The following is a 23,622-nucleotide window of genomic DNA, read 5'->3' as shown; positions in this document are numbered from 1 at the left end:
TAAAGTCGTATTTTAAAAAAAACTGAACCCTAAAAATACCCCTGTACCCCAAAACCCAAACCCTGCCCTGAAACCTATAAAATACCCCTGTACCCCAAAACCCAAACCCTGCCCTGAAACCTAAAAATACCCCTGTACCCCAAAACCCAAACCCAGCCCTAAAACCTAAAAATACCCCTGTACCCCAAAACCCAAACCCAGCCCTAAAACCTAAAAATACCCCTGTAACCCAAAACCCAAACCCAACCCTAAAACCTAAAAATACCCCTGTACCCCAAAACCCAAACCTAGCCCTAAAACCAAAAATACCCCTGTACCCCCAAACCCTGCCCTAAAACCTAAAAATACCCCTGTACCCCAAAACCCAAACCCAGCCCTAAAACCTAAAAATACCCCTGTACCCCAAAACCCAAACCCTGCCCTAAAACCTAAAAATACCCCTGTACCCCAAAACCCCAAACCAGCCATAAAACCTAAAAATACCCTTGTACCCCAAAACCCAAACCCAGCCCTAAAACCTAAAAATACCCCTGTACCCCAAAACCCAAACCCAGCCCTAAAACCTAAAAATACCCCTGTACCCCAAAATCCAAACCCAGCCCTAAAACCTAAAAATACCCCTGTACCCCAAAACCCAAACCCAGCCCTAAAACCTAAAAATACCCCTGTACCCCAAAACCCAAACCCAGCCCTAAAACCTAAAAATACCCCTGTACCCCAAAACCCAAACCCAGCCCTAAAACCTAAAAATATCCCTGAACCCCAAAACCAACATATACTCCTATACTCATACTTATTTTAAAAATTACTTAAATTAATATATTTAATTTATAATATTAAAAAACATAAATAAATATATTTATTTAAAATTAAAATTAATTAAATTAATTAAATAATATTAAATGAAATAAAAAAAATTATATACTTACCAATACTTACGATGTAATGACATGCGTTGTAATAGCATCTGCTATGTAATGACATGCGTTGTAAAGGTTTGCATTGTAATGGTTCCTGCGTTGTAAAAGTTGCGTTGTAACAGCATTCCGATGTAAAAGTTGCGATGTAACGGTAACATACCATCATTTCGTGGTCAAGAGGGACCTCTGCTAAGGAAGGAACAACTGAAGAGACTGCTGGGAATGACCAACCCTTGCTTCATGATCTGGGGCTGGTCTGCAGTTTGCGGTTTTAACCAAGGAAGAGGCTGTTGGGACTGTGGTGTGTGTGCTGGGTCCCCCTGCTTGAAGAAGACTTTGCTTTGTGCGGTGTCTTGTAACCCCAAGGGCCCGAGGTGAGCTGGCTCCCTGTGGGAAGCACAGGAACATAAATGTTTCCAGAGACGTTTCTAGCGACGCAGTGGGCTTGCGTTGTGGCAGCTTGAGACCCTCGGAAGGTGTGATCTTGGACACACAGAGAAGGGAGTGCACCGCAGGAGTTGGTGGAGAGCGTGTGCATCGGAGGTGAAGTGAGACTCAGACGTGCAGGGTGCGTGTCCTGGTGCACCGAAGGGGCTGGTGAGGAGCGCCTGGTCAGCGTGTGCATCGGAGGTGAAGGGAGTCTCGGACGGGTCAGGTGCGTGTCCTGGTACACAGGAGGCGTTGGTGAGGAGCGCCTGGTCAACGTGTGCATCAGAAGTGGAGTGAGTCTTGGACGCACAGGGTGCGTGTTGCGGTGAACCGGAGGCGCTGGTGAAGAGCGCCTGGTCGTCGATTGCACTGGATGAGAAGGAGGCTCGGACACTGAGCATGTCGTGGTGCACCTGAAGGCGTTGGTGAAGAGCGCCTGGATATCGGGCACCAGAGTGGAGTAAGTCTCAGTAAAGCAGCGTGTGTGCGCTTTGGTGCAACCTGGGACTGTAGAGGTGATTGGCAGATCATTGTGTACCCCGGAAGAAAGTGAGTCCCTGCTGCGTGGTGTGCATGTCTTGGTGCCAACTGAGAACGCAGGAAGGAGTGCCTGGTGAACCTGCACTCGGAGTTGACGTGAAGTCCCATCAGCATTGTGTGTGTGGCCTTAGTGCCAAAGGAGACCCGGAGCGTGCTGTGGTGAACGGGCACCCGGAGTAACGCAATCTCAGAGGCTTGGGGTACGTGTGCCCTGCGGCCGCCTGAGACCTTCCTAACAGTCGGCAAGATTATGAGGGAGCAGTTTTTCTGGGTATTATGAAGTAAAGAGAGTTAAGTCATTTGCGCCACAGCTGTGGGAGCACGTGTTCTATGGCCCCTTTGAGAAGAAGTGTTTGGACCTCTTCCTTCCGGAGGCTGAGATGCTCTCTGCTAACGCTGTGTTTGCTGGCTTTGTTATTGGGAGGGGATGTGAGAAGTTCTAGGTAGTTGCTGTGGCAAACCACTGCTAAGACCCACTTGTCAGATGTGATTTCCTACCAGCGTGGAAGGAAATCTTACAGTCTCCCTCCGACAGGTGAAGTGGAGGCTCCCTTGCCAGAATCCCCTTTGCCCCTGCCTGTTATTAATTCCTCTGTGGGCACACCTGGTGTAGCCTTGTGGCGAGTACTGCTTGTAGGTCTGCTGCTGCCTCTGATAGGAGGAGATTGGTAAAGGGGAGGTGATTTTCGAACCAGCCCTGTACGGATGCCTCTCAGGGTTGAGGTCAGGAGGGCACCCATAGCTTTAGCACTGTTGGCGTCTTTCTTTACCTTCTCCAGCATCTGGCCAACCTGCGGAATAAAGATGTTCACCATCAAAGGACAAGTTGGAGAGATGCTGCAGGGCTTTTAAGTTTAAAACCCCAAATGCTTATTCCAGCAAGGCACATAATTAGGACACTAGTGTTGACACACATGCAGTGGCATCCAAGGTGCCTAGGGCACACTGGACAATGGCACTGGAAAGAGTCTTCCTTTCAGCCACTAGCTCTTTCCTTTCCATTTGAACTCATCAGACGGGTGTTCAATACGCTCCTACACTGCGTCCCAGTGTGCTTTGTCATTGCTGGAGAGATGGCCAACCAAGTATGCTATTCTCCAGTGAGTAGTGGCTTCTACAACTTCCCTCTTTCCTGCAGCCTCTAGTTCTTTACTCCTTTTATTGGGCTGAGGAGTAACACCTGTTTCCAGAGGGATGCCGTGCTTACACGCAGTGTTAACCACTAAAGAATATGTGATAACCTGACCCCTGATGTAAGGTGGGCATTATATTTTTGCCCACCCTAGGTGTTACCACCGTGGCCGTGCCTGGCTCCTTAGACATGTCTGCAGCCAGCTTTAGCATCCCCTTGAGCATGGGTAGAAAGTGGACTATCCTCTTTGATTTAGGTCATGTCTCCACGAAGAGGACCTGCATCTCCACCCTGTGGGAAGCGTCAGCGCTTTGCATGACCTTGTGGTAAGTAGTTGTGTCATCGGGGGGTGACGGCTTAACTGGATAGTGATCCATGTCTGGATCCCCCCAGGGGATTGACATCATAGTCATCCAATAGCTCATCAGAGGGCGCTGGATCAAGTGGTGCGTTGTCGGGTCAACAGGATGAAGGTGGCTGACTTGCTCTGATGAAGAGTGAGGGGAACCCTCTGGCTAGTATGGAAGTGGTGAAGTATGGAGTGGTGGTGGAGTGGGTAAAGGAGGAGGACGGTTGAAGGGGAAAAGGAAGTAGAGCTATTCCCCCTGTCCTTGCATTTCCTGCGTTTGAGTATTGGGGGCGGCTCTGAAGCAAGTTCCTTTTGGAAGGTTGGCTTCCGCTTCCAAGGCAAAGTCTGTAGTCTTGGGAGGCAGTCTTGTGGAGATCTTGCTAGTATAGGGATGAATAAAGAGATATGTTTGTCTTGCGTCAAGTTCCTCCTAAAATCGCTGAAGGATCGGCTGCTCTGAATGGTCAGAGCCCTCCACAAAAGATGTCTTCTAAAACGATGGTCTGGGTGCCAATCGGGCCCTCCGACCCAGCGGTGTCTTTGACGCTGATGTCTTAGGCACCGATGGGGTCTTCAGATCGTATGTGGTGTTGTCTTAGTAGAAAAACAGGCAACGGTTACACACCTGGTGGTGGCTGTGTTACACTCAAGGCATGTCATGGGCATTTCTGAGAATAATATCCTGCACTGGCATGCAACAATGTGCGTCAAATGTAAATGGTCACTGTTTAAGAAACGATGTCAAGTTTAACCATGAAGTGTTCCCGCTCGATCCGAATGTGACCACGGGACAGGCAGTTCTGAAAGGGTGTCTGTCTCATCCCCCGGAGTACACTCTAAATCAGAAGATCGTTGAAGGTGAGGGGCATGAGGCCCGGCAGTGCAAAAGTTGATGCGAATTGAACTCCAGAAGATGTCGGTTGACGGAAAGGCAGCCCAGATGTAAGAGTTGGAATAGAACGGTTAGGCCCGAATTGAAGCGTAGAAAAAGCACCCGCGCCATGTCCGAACCCGATGGTGGAAAAAACGAACCTGAAGTCGGGCAGATGATCAAGGGGAGAGACACCATATACCCTGCACCTCTAAAGACTTCTTCGAAGATAAACAACTTGCAAATGTCTGAGCCCAACACTAGATGGGAGGAGAACGCAGAGCATATGAAGCTACAGCAACAAATGCTACAAACACATACTTTTATTCTGTACCCTTTGGGGAGCCAGGCACCAAGTTCCTTTACATTATCTTAAGTTGTTATTCATCGACATTATGAAGTTGGTAAGGAGGGGATCACACACTGTAGTTGACCTCTTCCTTCTCTAAAAGCCACTCGAGCAAGGTACCCTGTGCAGTTCCCAAGGATCCTCCATTAACCCACACTGTTCAGTGCCTGTTGATTATTCAACATGGCGCACAAATCTGCTATGCGGACCATTTGCACTTTAGACGGCCAGACACATTTTCACTTCCAAATTACTTTCATGTTTCACCATACTAATTCAACACTAAACCTTATGGTTCCAGAGTAACGTGCTACTTGCCAAAAAAGTGCTTCAACAACCCATTAGGGGTAACAAGCGCTATATAAAAATACAAACCTTTTTTTCCTCTGCTATCCTTCCGAATCTAAATAACTGACTAACCTATCCACTACATAAAATGTACTTGCATGTTTCACTGTACTAATTCAACACTAATCCTCTTTGGGTACCAGAGAAGCGTGCTACTTTGCTGAAAAAGCGCGTTGACGCCTCGTCAGGGGTAGTAAGCGCAATATAAATGCAATTACAATACAATACAATTTTCACGAGTGCCTCGATAATAGTTCCAAATGGATCGTTTGTAATCAATTGAAGATTAACACTGATGAGTCTGCAGTGATCCTATCTGAAGGAGACACTTGGTGAGGGAAACATCCTTTACAACGCAACTTTTACTCCGCACTACCATTACGACGCAACTATTACAACGCAAGTCATTACAACGACTTGCGCTAGAGGGCTCTCTAGGATAGGGAATAGTTTAATTACTATCCAACACCTTCCCTACTATCCACGGGGACTGGAGTTGGAATAGTAAATTAAACAATTCACTATCCAGCGCCCCCCAGCGCAAGTCGTTGTAACGACTTGCGTTGTAAAAGTTGCGTCGTAATGGCATGCGGAGTGAAAGCATGCGTTGTAATGACATACATCCCTTGGGGACCCCTTCAATGGGAACTCCACCATTCTGTGCCAACCAGGATGGGAATCTTATTGCTACTTGCCATAAAAAGCTCTCTTTTTAACCTAGATAGCCAATCTAACATCCACACACTGCTGGGTTGTTAAAACTCCTGAGTTAAGTCCTGCAAAGTACTAAGTCTGCTTCCCCAACATACAGCAGAAGAACCAAAGACAATGTTCCGCTGACTCCTGGAATGAAATATCTCTGTTGCCCTCCAATGAAAACCTTCAAGTGTCCACACCATGTGTTGATGCTCCAGGCCAAGGACATGGTGTCAAGGCAATGTGTATATCATGAACTGTGATGCAAAGATATCAAACTCTTTCAAAAAAGATGTCCTCACGGTAAACCGAAACCAGATTGTACAACGCCCAGGTGGCCCAGTGCTGACTGACCGGAGAGATCCCCTGAGGCAGAAGTCGAAGGATTGGCTCGAAGGACCTGCAGAAAAACAGATGCATCTTTTAGTGGTAATCGTCGGAATATTACAGCTGCACACGTTTTACAGTAGATTTGTGAAGAAAACTTACCAACATGCAACATAAGTTCTCCAGCCACAACCTTGGCTAAAGTCACTGAGATGGTCCCCCTGACCGCATTAGGTCACACATGCCCTGCTGATGATGGTCCCCTGACCACATTAGGTCACACATGCCCTGCTGATGATGGTCCCCCTGACCGCATTAGGTCACACATGCCCTGCTGATGATGGTCCCCCTGACCGCATTAGGTCACACATGCCCTGCTGATGATGGTCCCCCTGACCACATTAGGTCACACATGCCCTGCTGATGATGGTCCCCCTGACCGCATTAGGTCACACATGCCCTACTGATGATGGTCCCCCTGACCACATTAGGTCACACATGCCCTACTGATGATGGTCCCCCTGACCGCATTAGGTCACACATGCCCTGCTGATGATGGTCCCCATGACCGCACACATGCCCTGCTGATGATGGTCCCCCTGACCGCATTAGGTCACACATGCCCTGCTGATGATGGTCCCCCTGACCGCATTAGGTCACACATGCCCTGCTGATGATGGTCCCCCTGACCGCATTAGGTCACACATGCCCTGCTGATGATGGTCCCCCTGACCACATTAGGTCACACATGCCCTGCTGATGATGGTCCCCCTGACCGCATTAGGTCACACATGCCCTGCTGATGATGGTCCCCCTGACCGCATTAGGTCACACATGCCCTGCTGATGATGGTCCCCCTGACCGCATTAGGTCACACATGCCCTGCTGATGATGGTCCCCCTGACCGCATTAGGTCACACATGCCCTGCTGATGATGGTCCCCCTGACCGCATTAGGTCACACATGCCCTGCTGATGATGGTCCCCCTGACCGCATTAGGTCACACATGCCCTGCTGATGATGGTCCCCCTGACCGCATTAGGTCACACATGCCCTGCTGATGATGGTCCCCCTGACCGCATTAGGTCACACATGCCCTGCTGATGATGGTCCCCCTGACCGCATTAGGTCACACATGCCCTGCTGATGATGGTCCCCCTGACCACATTAGGTCACACATGCCCTGCTGATGATGGTCCCCCTGACCACATTAGGTCACACATGCCCTGCTGATGATGGTCCCCCTGACCGCATTAGGTCACACATGCCCTGCTGATGATGGTCCCCCTGACCGCATTAGGTCACACATGCCCTGCTGATGATGGTCCCCCTGACCGCATTAGGTCACACATGCCCTGCTGATGATGGTCCCCCTGACCGCATTAGGTCACACATGCCCTGCTGATGATGGTCCCCCTGACCGCATTAGGTCACACATGCCCTGCTGATGATGGTCCCCCTGACCGCATTAGGTCAAACATGCCCTGCTGAAGATGGTCCCCCTGACCGCATTAGGTCACACATGCCCTGCTGATGATGGTCCCCCTGACCGCATTAGGTCACACATGCCCTGCTGATGATGGTCCCCCTGACCGCATTAGGTCACACATGCCCTGCTGATGATGGTCCCCCTGACCGCATTAGGTCACACATGCCCTGCTGATGATGGTCCCCCTGACCGCATTAGGTCACACATGCCCTGCTGATGATGGTCCCCCCGACCGCATTAGGTCACACATGCCCTGCTGATGATGGTCCCCCCGACCGCATTAGGTTACACATGCCCTGCTGATGATGGTCCCCCTGACCACATTAGGTCACACATGCCCTGCTGATGATGGTCCCCCCGACCGCATTAGGTCACACATGCCCTGCTGATGATGGTCCCCCTGACCGCATTAGGTCACACATGCCCTGCTGATGATGGTCCCCCTGACCGCATTAGGTCACACATGCCCTGCTGATGATGGTCCCCCTGACCGCATTAGGTTACACATGCCCTGCTGATGATGGTCCCCCTGACCACATTAGGTCACACATGCCCTGCTGATGATGGTCCCCCTGACCACATTAGGTCACACATGCCCTGCTGATGATGGTCCCCCTGACCACATTAGGTCACACATGCCCTGCTGATGATGGTCCCCCTGACCACATTAGGTCACACATGCCCTGCTGATGATGGTCCCCCTGACCGCATTAGGTCACACATGCCCTGCTGATGATGGTCCCCCTGACCGCATTAGGTCACACATGCCCTGCTGATGATGTGGCCCCTGAAGTGCAGTACCTACAGGGAGGATTTTTAATGCTTTTGTCACAAGCCTGAAAGCTGCAATAAACCCAGTTATGTTTAATACTGATGACTAGGAAATCCTCAGACGCTCTAAGAATTCTGAAAACAGATACCCCACAACTGAGATAGTGTTTGGTATTATAAGACTTATGTTTGCTGTGAGTCTTATGCCGAAAACAAAAGGATTGCAAATGTAATGTTTTAGAATGCTCTCAATTTTTATTATACCAGTTTTAGCTCTGTATTTATCATGTTGCCGATTGTAAATATTTTAGAAGAAATTTGAATTGATGTATTTTATGAAGTTGTGTTTTTTATGGTTATATTAACCGAAATAAAAGTTGTTTTGATGAGGAGAAACCCGGTCCTGTTTGACAAAATGTAGTCAGCCCCAGGCACACTGCCAGAACCTTCGTGAACAGCACCCTAACAAAACTGATGAGAGTTCGAGATCTGTCAAACCTCTATATTTCCTGGATCATTGCTGTTTTTTGGGCCTAATGTTACAGGAGCACACATGCATGTGTAACAGTGCTGCACTGGACAATTATGGGTCCTCTATCGTATTTTTCAGTTGTGTTAATCTACCTTTCATCTCCTCCCCTATCATTTCATGTGGTTTTGTGCAGGAAAACATCACACTACATTTATGGCATCTAACTAACTAACACACACATGCACACACAAACGCACACACACACCCTGACACAAGAGTGTGGTAGACTGTATGTATACTGAGGTTGCCCAGTGCCTTCCATTTATATTACATTTATATTCCAGAGGTCACAGCTGACAGTTCATTAATTACACTGCGAGCACAAAGAAACAAGACCTGTCCTGCATACTGTGAGCACGAAGAACCAAGACCTGCACCTGTGAGCACAAAGAACCAAGACCTGCACACTGAGCACGAAGAAGCAAGACCTGCACACTGTGAGCACAACAAAACAAGACCTAAACACACGTGATCACAACGAAACAAGACCTGAACACTGTGAGCATGAAGGAAGACCTGCACACTGAGCGAGAAGAAGCAAGACCTGAACACACGTGAGAGTGAAGAAACAAGACCTGCACACTGTGAGCATGAAGAAGCAAGACCTGCACACTGTGAGCATGAAGAAGCAAGACCTGCACACTGAGCACGAAGAAGCAAGGCCTGCACACTGTGAGCATGAAGAAACAAGGCCTGCACACTGTGAGCATGAAGAAACAAGGCCTGCACACTGTGAGCACAAAGAAGCAAGACCTGCACACTGTGAGCATGAATACACAAGGCCTGCACACAATGAGCACGAAGAAGCAAGACCTGCACACTGTGATCAGGAAGAAGCAAGACCTGCACACTGTGAGCACGAAGAACCAAGACCTGCACACTGTGAGCATGAATACACAAGGCCTGCACACAATGAGCACGAAGAAGCAAGACCTGCACACTGTGAGCACTAAGAAGCAAGGCCTGCACACTGATCAGGAAGAAGCAAGACCTGCACACTGAGCACAAAGAAGCAAGGCCTGCACACTGTGAGCACGAAGAAGCAAGACCTGCACACTGTGATCAGGAAGAAGCAAGACCTGCACACTGTGAGCACGAAGAACCAAGACCTGCACACTGAGCACGAAGAAGCAAGACCTGCACACTGTGAGCACTAAGAAGCAAGGCCTGCACACTGATCAGGAAGAAGCAAGACCTGCACACTGTGAGCATGAAGAAGCAAGGCCTGCACACTGTGAGCACGAAGAAGCAAGACCTGCACACTGTGATCAGGAAGAAGCAAGACCTGCACACTGTGAGCACGAAGAACCAAGACCTGCACACTGAGCACGAAGAAGCAAGACCTGCACACTGTGATCAGGAAGAAGCAAGACCTGCACACTGTGATCAGGAAGAAGCAAGACCTGCACACTGTGAGCATGAAGAAGCAAGACCTGCACACTGTGAGCATGAATACACAAGGCCTGCACACAATGAGCACGAAGAAGCAAGACCTGCACACTGTGAGCACAAAGAAGCAAGGCCTGCACACTGATCAGGAAGAAGCAAGACCTGCACACTGTGAGCATGAAGAAGCAAGACCTGCACACTGTGATCAGGAAGAAGCAAGACCTGCACACTGTGATCAGGAAGAAACACGACCTGCACACTGTGAGCATGAAGAAAGAAGGCCTGCACACTGATCAGGAAGAAGCAAGACCTGCACACTGTGAGCATGAAGAAGCAAGACCTGCACACTGTGAGCATGAAAAAGCAAGACCTGCACACCGTGAGCACGAAGAACCAAGACCTGCACATTGTGAGCACGAAGAAGCAAGATCTTCATACTGTGAGCACAACGAAAGAAGACTTGAACACACGTGAGCACAATGAAAGACCTGAACACTGAGCACGAGGAAGCAAGACCTGCACACTATGAGCATGAAGAAACAAAAACTGCAGCAAGAAGAAGTAAGAGCTGTGCCTGGTCAGCATGAAGAAACATAACCTGTGCACTGGCAGTCTGAATAAACAAGACCTTCACACAGACGTGCACTGGCAGTCTGAATAAATATGATGTGCTCACTGGTTCATATGCATAAAACCCCACGTAAGGATTCAAAGTCCAAGAAGTCCACGAATTTCCAGACTGATCAATGTCTAAACCCAATCCGCCCCGCAGGGAACGCCAGAACGCGGTAAACATGTGCTCTTCTAACTCTGTGTGGATGTAGTGTACCTTACATCCACACGGACAGTACTGGACAGGAATTATTGACTGTGCTTTTAGGCACTCCGGGATCGTGCCTTGTGACAAAGACGCGTTGACAATCTTTGTCCAGATGGGGGAGACGCCATCCTTGATTTTTTTTTTTGAAGATGGAAGGTGGCAGCGGGTCTTTGAAGTGATTAGAAGGGTTGATATTATTAAGAAGCTTTTTAACGTCTCTTTCACTGAGGGGGTAAATGTGACCCAGGAGGCGTTGTTCTTGATGCCTAGGCTCATCGGTTTGATCTTTCCCGTTAGGGCCGGGCAGGGAGTAGACCCATTGGACAGCAGTAGAGCCCGCTTGGTATCCAGGTCAATATTGATGAGTCTTGATTTCTCAGTAAAGAAAGCAGCCAAATCATTACATGAGGGGGGCTGACTTCAGAGTCAGGGCGGTTTGGTGCTTTCACCGTGTTTCTTGTGGAGATTTGCGGCATGATTACGTTGGGATTTGAAATAGACCGCATTAGCTCTCTTGATTTGTTTGTTAAAGGAGCTCCTAACCGTTCTAAGGATTTTGAGTTGGTCCGCGGATGGTTTGGATCTCCAGGATCGTTTGATAGCCCTAAGCTTGCGACGGTCCGAGATTAAGTTGCAGTTGAACCATGGTTTGGATGTTTTTGTTGAAGCATTTTTTGTTTGAGTGGAGCAACAGAATCCATTATGCTAGAGATAGTAGAGTTGTAGAAGTCGGTGAGTACATGAACTCAGACATGTCGATTTGGGAAGAGACGGCAATTTTTCAGTGGGTTGCTAGATCGGCTGTATTGATATCTCTGAGGTCCCTTTTCCAAATCTCCGATTTAGTTGGTGGACCCTTCCCTTAGGTCTAGGATAAGCGAGTAAGAGTTGAGTAAGTCATCGATATCGTTGAGCGCGAGATAGGCCAACGATCTTCTGGGGCGGGATGGTGCGTTAGGTAGGGGTACGGTGATAGAGAGGGGAGAGATTTGATCAAGGCCTTAGCAGGGGCTCTGGGCAGATTTGTACAGGCGAGGAGGTAGCATATCCGGGGGAGATGTTCCAATGAGAGGGATATCCTGCACTCGTTGATACAGAGCATATCCAGCACTCATGGATGCAGAGCGTGTCCTGCACTCATGGATTTGATTTGATTTGATTTGATTCGGGTTTTATATAGCGCTCTATCGCTCCGAGGAGCATCTTGGCGCTGGATGTAATATGTGTGAATCAAAGGAGGGGAGAGAGATATAGTAACCCCTAGAGACGATTCAGAGTTAGACCAATGCATTGCAGGTAGTTGCTGTTTGATTGTAGATCCAGGTTTTAATGGCTTTCCTGAATCTGCTTTCGCATGAGATTTCCCGGATTTGGGGAGGGAGTTTGTTCCATGCTCTTGATCCTTTGACTGTCAGAGATTTTCCCCCTCTTGTGGACAGTCGGAACTTTGGGATGATCATTAGGTTGGCCGTGGCAGATCTTAGGTGACGTCCGGGGTGGTAGCGGTTGAATTTGTTGTACAGGTAAGTACGACCTGTTTTGTGGAATGCCCTAAAGGAGATTATCAGTAGTTTGAATAATATTCTCTTTTGAATGGGGAGCCAATGGAGAGTATCCAATGCAGCCGATGCCGAGGACTTTCTCGATGTTTTTAGCACTAATCTTGCTGCAGCGTTTTGTACCATTTGCAGCTTATGTAGTAAGGCTTTGTTGGCCCCTACATATAGACCATTACAATAATCTAGCCTGGATGTGATTAATGCCACCGCTACTGTTTTCTTCGCTGATAAGGGAAGGAAATCAAAGAATTTCCGAAGGCTCTTGATGACATTAAAGCATGAGCCAGCCACTTCCATGGTCTGTTGTTTAAATGATAATGCCTCATCAAATTTGATGCCTAGGTTGCGGGCACTCTTTATAGTGCTTGGCGGGGCTTCGGCATTGGGTGGCCAGCAAGTTTGGGGGGAGAACAAGTTATTTTTCCCGAAGGGTAGAATTTCGGTCTTTGCGGTGTTACATCTTAGGTGGTTTATGTTCATCCACTTAAAGGTGGCTTCCAGACAGTCCCTGAGGGAACGTTCGGCAATTGTCGCGTCCTCATCTAGTATCAAAACTAGTTGAGTGTCATCGGCGTATGCTATTGAGCTAATAGCAAAAGAGGAGATAAGTTTCATTAATGGGACCATATACAGGTTAAACAATATAGGGCTTAAGCTAGAGCCCTGAGGTACCCCAGATTGAACTTCCCTGGCCTCAGAGTGATATGGTCCTAGGATGATGGTTTGTTTTCTTTGTCTGAGAAAATTGGTGAACCATTTCAACACGGTGCCCCCTATGCCTGCACTACTCAGGCGATGAAGTAGGATATCGTGGGACACCGTGTCGAACGCTGCGGATAAATCAAGTAGGATCAGGACAGCTCTTTTGCCCTGATCCAATGCGGTCCTGATTGTTTCGGTTGAGAAGATGAGGGCAGATTCAGTAGAATGATGGGAACGGAAACCCGCTTGGTTAGGGTGAAGAAGGTTATTGTTTTCCAGATATGCGGTGAGCTGTTTGTTTTCGCATGTCTCTGTAAGTTTACATAGTGCTGGGAGAAGAGATAAGGGTCGAAGGTTTGACAGTGTCGTGGGGTCTTGGATAGATTTTTTTTGGAGAGGTTTAACCACTGCGACTTTCCAGCTCGTGGGGATGTCTCCTGTTCGCAGGGAAGAGTTCAGGATAGAATTGATCATTGGGTTGACCTCATCTTTTATGGTCTTAAGTAGTAGAGGTGGGCAGGGATCAAGAGGGGAGCCTGAGTTCAGTTTGGAAATGGCTTGGGATGACTCAGTTAAGTTAATCATAGTAAAGCTGTCCCATGTTGTGGTAACAAGTGTGTCTTTTGGAAAAGTAGGATCCATTGTGCTGAATGCTAGCTGGTTGATCTGTGGAAAATCTTTGGTAAAGTTTGTAATTTTCTGTTCGAAATATTCCGCGATTTTGTCGCAGAGAGCTTGGGACGGTGGAATTTCCTGTGATAATATTTTAGGTTTTCTAAAGCTATTGACTATTTGGAATATTTCTTTTTGGTTGTTGGTTGATGATTCTATCAGGTTGGTATAGTACTTGGTTTTCGCTAGCTTGATAGAGGTATGGTAATTCCTCCTGGCGTTCTTATAATTTTCCCTGTCTACCTTCCTGTAATGCCGACGCCATTTTCTTTCTAGAAGTTTAACTTCTCTTAGAGTGGTTTTTAAGGATTTGGTATACCAAGGAGCGGATTTTTTCCTTTGTGTCTTATTAGATTTGGTTCCTCCTGTTGTCAATCTATCTCCAATGGATTTCATCCAGCTCTTATAGTGTTCATAGTCAGTGCTCACATTTCCCACTGGTGGTAGTTTTTCTGTCTGTACCCAGTTCATCAGATCCGGATGCTCAATAATTTTTTTCCAGCAGGGAGTTGAGTTTTTATTGCAGGGGATTGAATTAGTGTCTTTATTGTTATCTGTTTTTATGTTAAAACTGATGAATTTATGGTCTGACCAGATTTGGGTCAGTGGGGGTTGTACTGTTATTGTATTGACATTAGAGCAAATGCAGTCTAATATGTGCCCAGCATTATGAGTTGGTTCCTCAGTTAGAATTGTCAAATCAAGTATGTTTAAAATATCTTTGAAGCATACGGTATTAGGGTCATTGGAGTTATCCAGGTGTATGTTAATATCTCCTAGTAGGGTGAAATTAGCAAATCGTAAGATTAAATTGGCAAGTGCTTCCCCAAGGCTTTCCAAAAAGAGAGTTGCTTGTCCGGGGGGTCGGTATACTAGTAAGCCGGAGAAAGTAAAAGAATCGTGGGCTTGCAGACTGAAACTAAGGCATTCTGCTTCTTTTATTTCTGGTATTTCCGTGGTGGAACATTTAAGGGAGTCTCGATGAATTATTGCCAGTCCTCCTCCTCGTTGAAGAGGTCGGTCCAGTCTTTGAATTAGAAAGCCCGGGGGTAGGGCTTTTACTATATCGGGATTGGACCAGTCTTTGAGCCACGTCTCAGTAATCATTAGGCAGTCAAGATCATTTTCAACAATAAGATCATATACATGTTGAGCGTTCTTGCACATAGAGCGTGCATTTATAAGGCCTCCTTTGAGTGACCTATCCGTATTTTTAGGTCGTTTGGTTGTAAAGGGTACAATAGTTTGGTTACATTGTGGGCAGGTAAAAGGTTCAGTCCACTTTTCTACTGCAATAGTTTGGGGGCAGTGTGAAATATGGGTATTCAGCGATAAGAGATGTTGTTTAGTAAAAGACCTGTGGGGGGTACTTAGAGCAGAATTACTGGCCCTAGGCCCGGACTCTGCGCGGACGAGCGCAGACGGGCAGGACTTTGGCTTGACTTCGGCGCCACTACGGCGCCGCTGTCCGCGTCCGCTGCGCGGAGTAATGCCCATTTCCTTTTGTAGTCTGGCGCTAGAGCGCGCTGACTGCCTACTTCTTTCAATATGGCCGCCACAGAAACACTAGTAAGTCGGGGTCTGTGAGCAATATTGTCCGAGGGTGGGGGAATGCAGGGTAGCAGTGATTACCTTCTAAAATTCGGCGCAAATCAAGATTTTAACGAGGGATTTTCTAGGTTTAAAAACGAAGTGCTGCAAGTGGCCTAACACCCGGCTTTCCGCCTCAGGTGCACACAAAATCACAAGTCTCGCGAGGGCTCCTTTTGTAGTCTGGCGCTAGAGCGCGCTGACTGCCTACTTCTTTCAATATGGCCGCCACAGAAACACTAGTAAGTAAGTGTGAATCTGCAGCTCCACATGCCAAGAACAGATGCATACTGGTAAGTAGCATTTTCTGTTTGAGGCACATGAGCTGCAGATCACACACTATGCATAGATCGCATAGCAGTACTGTCCCTTTAGCGGCGACCACCAGTATCTGTTGCAGTAGTTTGAAATAGTGTTTTGAGTAAAGCCTGGCCCACACTAGCTTGCTGTTTTGCTTGTACATCTACATATTAGTGTTTAGTGAATGTGTGCGGTGTAGACCATGTAGTTACTTTGCACATATCTAAGGGAATGTTTCCTAAAAATGCCATGGAAGCCCCTGTTTTGCGAGTGGAATGAGCTCTAGGGGGAATAGAAAGTGTACGTTTTGCTTTTTGATAGCAAATTTGTATACATTTGATAATCCACCTTGCAATTCCAGACTTTGATTTGGGATTGCCTTTATGTTGTGGTGAAAAGGAAAGAAAAAGCGGTTTTGTTTTACGAAAAGGTTTTGTTCTTTCAATATAGTAAATAAGTGCTCTTTTTACGTCTAAAGTAGGAAGAGTCCTTTCTGCTACTGTTTGTGGTTGCGAGAAGAAGGCTGGCAACTCTACAGATTGGTTGAGATGGAAGGAATTTAGGGTTTGTTCTGAGAACCACTTTGTTATGACGGAGTTGTAAAAATGGTTCTTGAATAGTTAGTGGATACAGAGTGTCACTGACTCTTCTGAGAGCTGAGATAGCTACAAGGAAAGCCACTTTCCAAGTAGGAAATTGTAGCTCCCAATCATGCAGAGGTTCAAAAGGAAGACCCATTAACCTAGTGAGGACGATGTTTAGATTCCACACTGGAGAGGGTGGTACCCTGGGAGGAATTATTCTTTTGAGACCTCCATGAGTGCTTTAATGGCAGGCCCTCTGAAAAATGAGAGATGTTGTCTATTTTGCAAGTAGGCTGCTATGGCAGCGAGATGTAACCTGATTGATGTGTAAGCTAGATTACATCTTTGAAGATGTAGTAGGTAACATATGATGTTTTGAATAGACGCATTTAGAGGATTGATTGTGTTACTTGGCTGCATAGCAGGCTCTAGTGGTGGAGCCTCTAGCTTCTTTGATTACGTTCATACAATCAGGTGGAAGATTTAGGTACCCAAGCTCTAGGATTTCAGGAGCCAGATCGCTAGTTTGAGCTGTGCTGGATCTGGCTGTCTGATATCTCCATGGTTCTGTGTTAACAGTTGTGGGGAGAGATGTAGTTTTTGGTGCGGGACTACTGATAGTCCCAGTAATGTTGTGTACCATGTCTGTCTTGCCCATGTTGGAGCAATTAGGATCAGTGTTAGTGACTGTAGTTGCAGCTTGCGTATCACTTATGGAATAAGTGGGAGAGGTGGAAAAGCATAGGCAAATTTGCCTGACCACTTCGTCCATATCGCATTGCCTTTGGACAATGGGTGTGGATATCTGGCGGCGAAGCTTGGGCATTTTGTGTTTAAATGTGTGGCGAAGAGATCTATCTCTGGATGCCCCCACATTTGGAAAAATGGTTTGAGGACTTGTGGACGAAGTTTCCACTAGTGGATCTGTTGTGTCTGATGACTTAACAGATCTGCCATCTGAATCTGTATTCCTGGAAGATGTTGGGCTAAAAGGGATGTTTTGAGGAATTGCCCATCCCCATATGCTCTGAGCTAGCTGAGAGAGCATCCCCCTTGTTTTTGTAGATAATACATCGTTGTTATATTGTACGTCTGGACTAAAACAGCTTTGTTTGATACGTGTTTCTGGAATGCTTTTAATGCCAGAAATATTGCTCGTAGCTCTAAATGATTGATGTGGAGTAGCTTTTGCTGAGGTGTCCATGTGCCCTGCATGGTGTAATGTAGCAGATGAGCTCCCCAGCCGGTGAGCGATGCGTCCGCTGTTAGCACAATCTGTGGAACCGGCTCTAGGAACGGTCGCCCTCTGGAAAGGTTTTTGGTGTTCCACCACTGCAGAGAGTGATGTGTGCGGCAGTCTGCCAACACCAGATCTGTTAGCTGACCTTGAGCTTGGTTCCGTTGACGTGCTAAGCATTCCTGTAAGGGGCGCATCTGGAGTCTACATGAGGTACTATGAATATACAAAAGGCCATCACCCCTATGAGTTGCATGAACACTCGAGCTGGAAGTGAGTGTTGCGGTTGGAACTTTGTTATAAGGGCCTGCATGATTGCTAACCTGGCTGGATCGGGATATGGAAGGTCTTTTGAGGTGTCTATTGTGGTACCTAGATATTGTTGGATGCAGGATGGTTGAAGTTGAGACTTCTGGAGATTTATTGTAAACCCTAAGTCGTGAAGTAGTTGGATTGTGGTGCATGAGTGATATACACACTGGGTATGTGACTTGGCTTTTATGAGCCAGTCGTCCAAGTATGGGAAGACATGAATTTGTGGTCTTTTTGAAGTGGGCTGCTACCACTGCTAGGCATTTTGTGAATACTCTGGGTGCTGTGGTAACTCCGACTTGGAGAACTTTGAATTGATAGTGCTGCCCGTCCACTACAAACCAAAGATGTTTCCTGTGAGCAGGGTGAATGGGAATGTGGAAGTAGGCGTCCTTGAGATCTAAAGTGGCAAGGAAGTTGCCTTGTTTTAGTAGGGAAAGGATTTGTTCAAGAGTGACCATGTGAAAATGGTCTGATTGTATGTATAGGTTTAATGGCATGAGATCCAAGATGGGTCTCAGGGTTCCATCCTTCTCTGGAATCAGAAAGTACAAGGAGTAAACTCCTATGTTTTGATGCTGAAGGGGAACTGGCTCTATTGCATGTTTGTGCAGTAGGGAAAACACCTCTTGTTTTAGAAGCGCTAAATGTTCTGTTGACATTGGACGCTGTTTGGGTGGTATGTTGGGGGGAGTGGCAGTGAGCTCCAGGCAATAACCAGATTGGATGATTTGTCTCACCCACCCGTCTGTGGTGATATTGGTCCAGACAGGTAGGAACTGGGTTAATCGTCCCCCGACTAGAGCAGAATGGTCCGGGGGAGCGAAGGGAAGTCATTGTTTTGTGGTGGCCGTACGAGTATTGGTAGTTTTACCCCTGCCTTTGCTGTTATTGCCCCTGTAGCCTCCTCTGTAATAACCTCTGGTAGAGGAGGTTTGTGTGGGACTTTTGCATGAAGTGGTGGCATTATCTGTGTTGAAGCCTCCAGAGGCGCCCCTATAAGAGCAATGATGAAAGGAGCTTCTGGGAGCTTGTGGTTGCAAGGCTCCCATTGATTTATCAGTGTCAGTGTCTTTTTTCATCTTTTCTAAAGATGAATCCACTCAGGTCCAAATAAGTGTTGTTCGTTAAAGGGTTGGTCCAGTATGGTAGTCTGTACCTCTTGTTTAAACCCAGATATTCTTAGCCAGGCATGTCTGCGTAAAAGGACACTGGTGTTTATGGCTCGGGAGGCTGTATCTGCGGCATCTAGAGCACAGCGAATGGAGGCATTCGTTATTATTTTACCTTCCTGTATAATATCATGGGTGTTTGATTCATATTCATCTGGAAGGTGTTGTAGTAGGATCTCTAGCTCGTCATAGTGCACCCTATCGTATCTGGCTAGTAGAGCCTGTGTGTTGTCAATCCTCCATATGTTGGCTGCTTGTGACGCTGTTCTTTTGGCAGATGCGTCCAATAGTTTTGACTCTTTGTCAGGCGGTGAAGCATCACCCGATGTTTTAGAGTTTGCCCTTTTTCCTGGCATTGGAAACAACTAGGGAATCTAATGGAAGCTGTCCCTTAATGTATGTAGGATCCGTTGGGGCAGCCTTGTACTTCTTCTCTATTCTAGGGCCAATGACTAGCTCTCACTGGGGCTTTAAAGACTTCAGGAGCGTGCTTAATTACCCCTTTTAGCATTGGTAGAATAGAGGGGGACCTTTGGGGTGTTGTGAAAGTGTCCATGAGGAAGTCTTCCTCTATGGGGTCTGTATGTAAGTTTACCCCATGGTATTGGGCAGCCCTGTGTACTAACTGAGTGAAACCTATAGTGTCCTCTAGAGGAGATGGTCTAGATGGATAGACATCTTCCCGTGGTACATCAGGAACATCTGGTGTGCCATAATTTTCCCATGGATCATTTGAGATGTAATGAATAGGCTCTTGTAGAGGTTCATTATCCCCTTCATTATCTCCTTCGTCACCAGTGGCATCATCAGTATCTGGAGGTGGAGAAGATTGTATTGGTCTTGGAGATGGAACCGGAGAAATGTATTGTGGAGAAGGGATCCTTAAGGGAGAGGTGGCAATGTCTCTTTTCTTTGAAGGAAGTGGAGATGGTATGGGTTTGTCCGTTTTTCTTTAATTAGAAGGACTAATCCTAAGATTACCTGTTTGCGGGTCTATTTCCAGAGATTTTTGTGTAGGATCAAGTTCAGAAAGTTGTTCCTCGGAAGCGTGGCGTTACGGTGCTGATTTTTTCGGTTCTGGATGCTTCTGTGGCATAGTCTTAGGAGTACTTCCGGATCAGAGTCAACAAGCCTTGGCAAAGGCAACCCACGCAGTATTCTATGAGGGCTTCTTACTCAGGCCATCAAGGACTGAGGGGCTTCTCCTTTGCAGGGAAGCAAGGGCTAGTCTGGAGCAACCAGACCAGTGGTGTAGATTTCGGATTTCATCGTCACAGAGGCCACTAGTCAACGGGCAAATGACCGGACAGACGCATCGAGCAGGAAAATGCAAAAGGGCCCCATGCAGCACTCGGTGAGTGTGGAGAGATGATCTTTGGTGCAGTGGATGCTCGGGGCTGGGGCTTCTCAATCCCCAATGCACAACTTCGAGGGTGCCTCAGAAGCTGCACGGAAAGCGTCTCGCTGGCTTTCCAAGATGGCCAGTCCCACGTCTCGCGTTGCCTCCACGGGTCTCAGCTTTGCTGTGGCTGTGGATCGAAACAATAATACAATGTCTCAACAGGGATATCTTATAGACAGACAAATTACAAGTGAATTAATCACAATGCAACAGGGAAAGAAGGATCAAGGGAGACCAAAGAATAGTACAGAAATATTATTTTGCATATAGAAAGCACATTGGCAAAATAAATTACAGTAACCAAAAATAACCAAGAGTGTACTGGCAAGGTGAAGGTGAATGAACGGCGCAGTGACACAAGTGATTATGTGACAACGTGGGGCGGCGTAAGATAAACAATTAGTATACAGTGGTCAAAATACAATATTTACATTTATATACAAAAATTACATTTATTATTCACAAATTGACCAAACAAAAAAAGAAGAAAAAGCCGCACTTGGCGTTGCAGGGTCGACGGCGTTTCAACCTTTATGACTTTAGGTCATCGTCAGGACATTTGTTACTTAAATGGAATTCTGTGCTCTTTCAAATAGGTAGGCAGAATCCAGGTCTGAATGTTGAAGACAAATCTTCGTTGTAAAATCAAGACTTAATCCCTAGGGATGTTGCTGACTATGTACATCAATTGGGCGAATAAACGGTAGCTGACTAAATTAGGTCCAAGATATAGGAGCAGTTTCAATATCGTAGCATGGCAATGGAGTGCCGACCAAAAACGTCTTTAATCCAAGAAAAACGTCCCGTGTAAATCAGGAGTCTCTCCTCGCCACTGCGGGGACCGGTCTCGCCAACTTTCTGCAGACGATTCATTCGTCGGATCAGTCAAGATCCGCTGTGGAGTGTGCCAAGTTGTGCCTAATCCGCGTTCTCCGCAGAACACGGAGTAGGCACAACTCCGCACACTCAGTTACTCAGCACTCTCACTCACCCTTCATGTCGGTATTTTACCAATCTACTGACTGTCCTCCGGAATCCTGCATCTCTCCTCCCACTTCCAGGCTTTGTCATCAACCATCCTGCATCAATCTTTCCACTTCCCCCTTTGTCTATCCCTCTTCCTACGTCATCTAAGTTTTACCCCCTCTCTTATCCGATCTCAACTCTGCACTCTCGCTCACCCTTCATGCCTGTATTTTACCAATCCATCCACTGTCCTCCCCAATCCTGCATCTCTCCTCTCACTTCCACATTTTGTCCTCAATAGACCTTCAGCTCTCCTCCCCTTCATCCTCATTTACACTTTATTTCTTCCCTTCTCCCTTCATCCTTACAAAACATCACCAAACTGAGCAGTTTCAAGTCAAATAAAGCATTACTTGATGGTGTCAGTCATTCTAAGTCTTTCTCCACTATTGATTTACATACGCTAGATGTAAACAGCAACATTGTTTATCTTGTAAAGTTTCACTTTTCTTTTGTCTTCCTTCCATCAAGTGCTAAGTGCTTACCTATAGTTGATGTTCCTTCGGGAGCTGGAGTCCCAGCTTTGAATGGCTCCCCACATCCGGTCAACCACCTTGTCTCGAGATGGCTCGCTGATGAACCAGGCATCAGGCCCATCGAACATGATGTGTGACAGGACCCCACACGCATTGTAGGACACATCGATGCCATCTGCCTTGCTTTCCAACAAGTTGCTGTGGAAACAGAGAGAACGTGTTTGGTGAAGTGAAAAGGTTGACCACACCAGTAAACTATGCTAGGTCAAAAAATGTCTAGTTTCCTGGAAAGTGATTGCTAACAGCAGACAAGAGACCAGAAGCTGTGTAATGCAGGATCCTGTGGCAAGAGGGCGATGTGAGGGCTTAGGACGAGGCAGTCGAGAACATGTGTTACCTGTCAGGAGTGTTGATATGCAAAGATCAGGAGCTCTAGTCCAGTGTAGGAGTGTGAGAAAGTGCCATCTGTCTTGCCTTGGTATGCCCCCACTTTTTTTCTGAACTGCTGATGTGCTTTGACTGAGTGTGCCCTGGGTCCCTGCCAACAAGGTGCCCAGGGCCTGTGTTCCTTCCCTACAAAGAAAAGCTATGCTTAAACAAAACACCCAATTGGCATCTCTGGCCACAGGTAAGCCCCTAGTAAATGGTACCGTAGGTACCTAGGGCATGGTGACCAGAGAAGACCCCTGAGGGCTGCAGCACTTTTGTGCCACCCTCAGGGGCCCTGTACCCTGGCACCCACACACTGCCTTTGCAGGCTGAGTACCTAAGTTCAGAACTAAAACAAGAGTCGACATGGCACACATCCCTGTGTGCCATGCCAACAGAACCCACTGACCTGGCATACTTCAGTCACCCCTCTAGCTGGGTGCCCTATGCCAGAGGTGAGGTCAGAGGTGCATGAGCCCTATGCCCCTACAGTACCCAGGGCTGTTCCTGGGCACTGTAAGTGCAGTGATGCCATTAAAAAGTATATGGTGCTGGGAGGTTGTCATTAAGAACTCCACAGCACCATAATGGCTCCACTGCAGACTGACAAGTTTGGTACCAAACTTCAAAGCACAATAAACCTGCACTGATGCCAGTGTGGGGTTTAATGCAAAATGCACGAGAGGGCATCTAAGAGATGCCCTCCAAAACCCAAACCTACAATCCATGTCTGGACTGAGTGGCTGCAGAGGCTGCCACACAGCAGACATGTTGCTGGACCCCTGGGTGGAGAGCCCCCGCTCTCCTGGGCCTGCAACAATGCACATCCTGGGCGATGTGATACGTCTCCTCCCCCAGGATGGACAGGGAAAAGCTTCAAAGGCATACCGCCTCTGAGAGCTTCTCCAGACCATTTGCTGTACCCAGAAACTGGCCCCCCACCCGCTCTATCCCCACTCTGGTGGGAAGACTGGCAGGAAAAACTACATCAGGAAGGGGGGGATGCCAACTCCACCCCTCAGGTGGAGGAGGCGAGGTGAAGCATGACCCCGGGCTCCGGTCATCTTGTAGATGGGGAGCCCTGCCCAATCCCAGCTAGGCTCCTGCCCCCCTCCCACAGGAGAGGAGCATGCTAGGGGGTGTCCTCACCCCAGGACAGGGACCCATTGGTCCCTGCCCTTGCCTACATGTAACACCCC

The 23,622-nt window shown here is 47.4% G+C and overlaps 1 long non-coding RNA gene across 1 annotated transcript in view; it reads right to left on the bottom strand.

The window, feature by feature from the left end:
* Positions 1–22,124, bottom strand: part of LOC147666172 (uncharacterized) — a 34,732-nt gene extending 12,608 nt beyond the window's left edge. Inside the window, exons 1-2 of the long non-coding RNA XR_015304873.1 lie at positions 22,004–22,124; positions 5,937–6,034 (exon numbers count right to left, since the gene is read on the bottom strand). This is a non-coding gene — a long non-coding RNA (uncharacterized LOC147666172). The remainder of the gene's footprint in view (positions 1–5,936; positions 6,035–22,003) is intronic.
* Between the last annotated feature and the right edge of the window lie 1,498 nt (positions 22,125–23,622).

The sequence above is a fragment of the Lissotriton vulgaris genome, unplaced genomic scaffold (genome assembly GCF_964263255.1).
Source record: "Lissotriton vulgaris unplaced genomic scaffold, aLisVul1.2 SCAFFOLD_2903, whole genome shotgun sequence".
Classification (NCBI taxonomy): domain Eukaryota; kingdom Metazoa; phylum Chordata; class Amphibia; order Caudata; family Salamandridae; genus Lissotriton; species Lissotriton vulgaris.
This window is presented reverse-complemented; position numbering and strand designations above follow the sequence as displayed.